We start from the raw sequence: 7,109 nt of genomic DNA, 5'->3' as shown, positions 1-7,109 counted from the left end.
ATTGACTTTGAATTGTAAAATCCGCAAAGCTAAAACTAACTTTTGAATTATTAAATTTAGAAGTTTTTTCAAAATTATTTTTGGATTGTGATTCAGAAGATAAAAGTGACTTTCACAATTTGAAAGCCAACAATAACTTTTGGGTTTTGTAAATTATATTTTTGAATTGTATATTCTGAAAATTATGACTTTCAAATTTTGTGTAAAATTAAAGTATTTATATTTATAGAGTACGGGACGAGCACGTGGAGGTGTAGAAAGAATTTGCTAGTCTGCATGAAATATTGGTTTGTACGGTTTGACAAAATGATGCCATTTTATTGGTATAGTTAATCTTATTGATACCATGTTATTTGTAGTACTTTTTTTTTCTAATTAAATGTCATTGCAGTTTTAATTTATTCCTGTTTTAAGAAGTTTGACATGCATTGAGCTCAAGTCGTTAACTATTTTAATTGGATGACCAAGTCTGTATTTTATATATATATATATATAACATACGTAACATAGTTTAACATTTATTTAAAATTAAAATTCGAAATAATTAATAAAATAGCAAGAAACTTTTTATTTTATTAGTCAAATCTCAGAATATGATTGTAATAAAGTTATCAATATCAAAATAAAGTTATTAGCAAAAGTCATAAATAAAACTTACAAAAAATGTAATTTTGTAAACATGCTTGAAAGATATATATATATATATATATTATGTCAAATCGGATCCACTCCAAATTGAATACTTTTCATATAAACGTCAAAAGAGTCGACCTCAAAAAGTAAAAGCTTCACATAGTTCTAAAACAAAAAAGTTTGCAATTAACCCTTTTCTTATTATATTTGTCATAATTTTCGGATTAATTGACTCTTTTTTTTCACTAATGAGGAGGTTATTGTACAAGTAAAATTGCTTTATTAATGTCGATGCCAATAAAATAATTTTGGTGTGGGCACTAAAAAGGAATAGGGCAACATAATACGATTTTTTTTGTACAACCATATCACAATTCCACCTTTTCATTCCCTTACGCTATATTTACCAAATATTTATTATGTATCACCATTTATTGATTCGTTTGTCTGAATACTAGCTAGAATTAACGGAATTTCGGACTAATAATTTTTGCAATTTATTTTAAGAAATAAAATTTTAACTTTAAATTAATTTAAGTTATATATTTGTGAATAATAAAATAATCTGGTTAAAATTGAATAAATATTAATTGGCTTCTAGCGTCTAGAATATAAATTTTTATATTTCCTTATTGTTTCAATAATCATGTGAATGATGATAATTTTTAAATAATAAAAAAAATATTAAAAATAAAATAGCTAATTTAAATTAGTAACATTAATAATGATATGAATGAATTCAATTATTACTCAATATTTGTGCTCAATTTGTTTTATAAATTTTCTAAAATAAAAATTTACAAACCAAAATTATAGACTTTTTTTGCAATTTTTTTGACAAAAATTATAATTCATCTTGTATCAAGTCTCTCATGTTCCTAAGAAACTTATTAAACTGACATAACGACACCCAAATCTACTTTCCATTTTAATAAAAATAATTTCTTAAGTTTTCCTTCTTCATATTACTTTATATAATACTTTAATAAGTACTTGCTTAAAAACAGTAGATTCATACAATGAGAAAATAGTTCCAATTGAAAAAGGAGTTCGAAGTTTCTACTACAAAACTGTAGCACTCCATTCTTTCGCTTGCTAAGGTATATAACTACACTGTAATCCACGTTCAGTTAAAAAACAAGTTGAAATACCTAGAAAATCCACGTTCAGATAAAATCATCATCCTTCTAAATATTGAAACCAACACTTAGTTAACCTTATACATCAACTTAATCATCAAAACCTCAATCTCAATCTAGTTCACATAAAACTCTTTTAAGCATAATGAGAAAATAAAGTCAACACATTTCGACCATTAATAAAAACTAATTACCATATTTCATAAAATCACATCACAGTTCTATAACCATAACCAACGTCTCACACCTTTATCACCTTAAAAGAAGTTAGATTTCTATCATCAAATTCGTACAGAATCATGTTTCTACACTATTCGTGTAAAAAAAAAGTTAGTTAACTTCCCTAACACTTCAAAGTGAACACGTTTTGTATCTTTCTAGCAAAAACTAACCTTTATCATAGCAAAACCCATGTAACAATAATATGGATTAAATTCAAACCTAAAAGAAAGACAATGATCGATTAGTTTCCCTTTCGCATAACAATGAACACACTTGTATCAATTTGGCAAAAACAAACCTTTATCATAGCAAAATCACATAACATAATATGGACTCAATTTACATCCAAAAGAGAAATCAAGACTAGTTAGCTTCCCTTACCTCTTAAACGATTTGTCTTCTTCCCCGATTTTTCTCCCTTTCGTTTTCGTCTTACTATACGTTTCCTCCACTCTTTCTTGTGCTTCCAACACATCATTTAGAGGGTAAGAATGTGGCTTGCCTCTTATCCTATTTATAAAGCTCCATTCTCCTTAAATCATACGGCCTAAGAGAGATTCACATCTCAAATCCCATTTCATAACTACTATGATTTTCATTAGTCAAAACCAACTTATCTACTCATTTTCAATCACAATACTAATTGGTACAATTTTCTAGGATCTCACACAAATAAAAATTCTCACCACGCCTAAGTTTAATTTGAAGATACCGCACAAAGAACTCTACTAAAGAGTGTGTTTGTTTCAAAGAATTTAAAGTTGGTGAGCAAGTGAGACTCATGTTTCCATTAATCGATTTACGGGTAAATGAGGTGGCAAATTTGAGGGAGGGAGGTTCAATTATATCTTCAAGAAAGTGAGGAGATTTGTGTGGATGCATGGTGCAACTATTGAATGACTCTTCCTTTATTTTAACATGTTTTTGCATTTGCATTTTACACCGTATGAGAAAAGCTCAAAAGAGGGAAGATTTCTTTTGTTCCATGCATATAATGAATTGTAGAAGGAAACGGTGTACGAAGGGAGGAAGATTCGTGAAGAAATGGATTCTGGATAGGGAAAATCGATTATGGAGAAGGGAGGATCTTCTCATCATATACAGTGGAGAGAAAAATCAATTATGAGGTGTGTGTATCTATTCTAAGAAGGAGATAATCGTGGTTGTTGGTAGTGATGTCAAAATGGCCTAGCTTTGCCTGTTTATATGTCTGTCTCGCTTTTGGCCCGCTAAAATTTTGTTGGGAAGGGCCAACCTGACATCAAAAAATGGGTTGAAAGCTTAAACCCGTCCCACCATTGGGCGAGCTGGTCCCTAGTTTTACGCCACCAGTCACACAAAGTTGTCCCTTTTGGAAGAAAAGCTCTCCAGTTTCTTCTCTATCCCTGTTTTTTCGGGAAGAAATTCCCAGCATGTTCTATTGTAGCAATAAGGCATGCTATGTTTGCAACAATCCTAATTTACAAACTCCCTAATTTCCAACCTTAATTCCCAAACTACATGTATAGAGAGGAATTGGCAATGCTAAACGCAAGGCAAATAAGTGCAAACCAGAACACGAACCTATTGGTGCTACTGCTCCACTCTTCTACTCCGCCTTGCACTACCTTGCTCAGCCCTAAGAAGATAGAGTGGAATGAGATTCAGACTATGAGAAGAAGATGGGTGGGAGGGATTCATGTTTACACTGTCACAACGTTTGCAAGCGTTCTCACTCTCGCTTTTAATCTTTCTCAAAAGGCAGGGACATGCACATACCTACTTTTGCTTGCTTTGTTTAATATGTAACAAGTCGGCGAGTTGGCTTGTCCTACACTATGTGTGACCCGACAGGTTGGCAAACTGAGTGGGCCGAGTTATTATAGGTTGAGGAATTCAAAACTATGTCTCGACTCACCTTTATTTTGTTGGTTAGCAGGCTATTTGTTCTACCTAATCCACTTTATCATCCCTAATTTCTTGTATGCATTTGTGGTGCGTATGGCTACCAATGTGGTTGTGGTTGTTGGCTTGTGGTGCGTATGACTACCCGTATTAGAGAGGTCATAATAGTGTTGTCTTGTCGGTAATAATTGAAACATTGAGAATGGATAGTTGTTGGTGGCCATAAAAAATATAAATAAAAAATAAAAAATATTTATAATATTTATAATATTAATAATATCAATAATTATATATATTTTTATATTAATTTTAATCAAAATATTATAAATGATATTTTAATCTATTAAAACATTCTTTTATTTATCATATCTATGATTAGGGATGTCAAAAAAATTCGTACCCACGGATATTCGCGGATAAAACCCGCAACGGATAGAAAATGAATATTAAAAATGGATACCCGCTATCCGCGGATACGAGTATTTTTGATCCCCGCATGTTAACGGATCGGGTATGGGTATCATAGTATCCGTACCCGTGGATACCCGTACCCGCTAAACTTACACCCCTTGATATTTTTCTTTTTTCTTTCTTTGAAATTGGGCATATACATCAAACCTTATATAGACAATGACGTTTATGGTATGCTTGTTGCCAAATGATGAAATCAAAATAAGAATACTTGACATGTGACAATTGAAGTTTATTATTTGTTTATTTTTTAGAATCAATCGGAGAGTGTGGATTTGTTGATCAAAACATTAATTAAAGAATTTTCATTGTGTTGAACATCATTTTATATTTACTTCTACAATTATTTGGACTTGTATCAACTTGAGTTTATTTGAACTTTATTTAAAATTTATGACAATGATGTATTTTATTTTATTTTATTTGAATTTATGATTAAATATTTATTTCTAAATAATTTTGCAAACACCCGTGGGTACCCGTGGATACCCGCAGATATGAAAAAAATAGGCGGATACCCGCATAACGGATACTCGACGGATATGAGTACGGGTACGGGGCAAATATTTATCCAACGGGTAGGGTACGGGGGAGCTACTACCCGTACCCTACCCGTCCCGTTGACATCCCTATCTATGATATTATTTAGGTTAAATTATACTTTTAGTCCCCATTTTCGTAGCAAAATTTGAATTTGGTCCCTCAATTATTTTTTATCTCAATCTGGTCCCTATTTTGGGAAATTTGACCCAATCAAGTCCTTTCCGTTAGTGGTAGAGTAACGGTGTTAAATGGGGTGCCACGTGTCAGCTTCTGGATTTTTTGAATTTTTTTTATTTTTTTTTGAAATTTTTTTTTGAAATTTTTTTTTATTTTTTATTAAATTTTTGAAATTTTTTTAAAAAATTAAAATTTTGCCACGTGTCAAGCGGACATCGTGCCACGTGGCAGTGACAGTGCCACGTGGCAGTATTTGGGAGTTGTCATTTTCTCATTCTCAATTTGGTCCCTGTATTTTATTTTTTGTCTCAATTTAGTCCCAATTTTTGTAAAAATTGTGCAATTTTGTCCCTCTCCAAATTGAAACCAAATTTAATTTCTATATAAATATGCAAAGATATTTCTATCAAAATTGATATTTCAAGTAAATATTTTTAACAAGATTAAGTTTATTTTAATTTATATTTTACGTTAAACTTTATTTAAAATTGTTTTAAAGTTGTTAATAGAAAATAATATTAATAAAAAAATTCATAAATTATATTGATATTTTATTACATTATACTTTAATATTATTTTTTATTTGAATTTATATTTTAAATAATTGCATATTTTTAAAATGTGTAAAATTCAATAATTTCTATACAAATATTTTAGTTAGTATAAAAATAAAAATTATATAATTTAAGAAAAATTAACTAGTTTATGTAACAATAAAAAACAGATAAATTTAAAATTTGAAAACAATTTTAAGTAAAATTTAATGTGAAACAAATTTAAAGAAACTTGGTTTTATTGAAAATATATAATAAAAATATCAATTTGAATAAAAAAATCAAATTTAATAAAAATATTTGTAGGGGGACGAAAAAACATTTTATAATTTTTGTTTCAATTTGGAGGGGGACGAAATTGCACAATTTTTACAAAAATTAAGACTAAATTGAGACAAAAGATAAAATACAGGGACCAAATTGAGAATGAGAAAATGACACATCCCAAATAGTGACACGTGGCACTGTCACTGCCACGTGGCACTATGTCAGCTTGACACGTGGCAAAATTTTAATTTTTTTAAAAATTTTAAAAAAATTAATAAAAAGTAAAAAAAAAATTCAAAAAAAAAATAAAAAAAATTCAAAAAATCCAGAAGCTGATACGTGGCACCCCATTTAACACCGTTACTCCACCACTAACGGAAAGGACTTGATTGAGTCAAATTTTCCAAAATAGGGACCAGATTGAGATAAAAAATAATTGAGAGACCAAATTCAAATTTTGTTACGAAAATAGGGACTAAAAGTATAATTTAACCTATTATTTACAAAGTTCGATAAATTTTTTCTTTTAAATTTTTTCATATTTATCTCTTAAAACTAAAGTACCTCTGTACGTTCACTCTACCTTTAAATTCATATTTTGAAACATACATAACCTAAATCTTCCAACAAATTACCGAAATTCATAGAATCCCTTCCCTAATAGGAATCTTTCCAAGGCTTCCCGTAATTTGCTAAGTTTGGAACAATATTCAAGATGATGAGATGATTTTTACCATCTTCAAACACCCTGATTGATTGATTTGAAAGGTGACAATTTAACTCTTTTAAACTCCAGAAATCACCATCAACTCACAATTTTTAAACTCCAAAAGTAGTGATAATTCATACTTAAAAATAAGATTAGATTGGGTTAAATAAATCAGGTGAGAGTATAACTAAAAATATTTAATCTTTTGAAATATTTAATAAAATATACTACAAATACGAGAAACAATTAATAACTTATACTGATTAAAGTTGACTTATATATGATCTTCTTAACGGAAAAATGTCTGGTATTTAGTAATTACTAAATTTTCTTTTTCCATTACATAAAAACAAAAAGAGTATTAAGGGATTTCTAATTTTATTTTTCTCTAAAATTTCTTACTTTTTTCATAGCCTTTTCTATACAGCAGCCATGTGAGGATAATGGAACAATAATTCTCCCCTATAATTAATAATAGTTAATGCTGTGCGGTTTATCTTATTTTATGTG

The sequence above is a fragment of the Vigna unguiculata genome, chromosome 9, assembly GCF_037176805.1.
Source record: "Vigna unguiculata cultivar grain cowpea cultivar isolate G323 ecotype 2 chromosome 9, ASM3717680v1, whole genome shotgun sequence".
NCBI lineage: Eukaryota > Viridiplantae > Streptophyta > Magnoliopsida > Fabales > Fabaceae > Vigna > Vigna unguiculata.
This window is presented reverse-complemented; position numbering follows the sequence as displayed.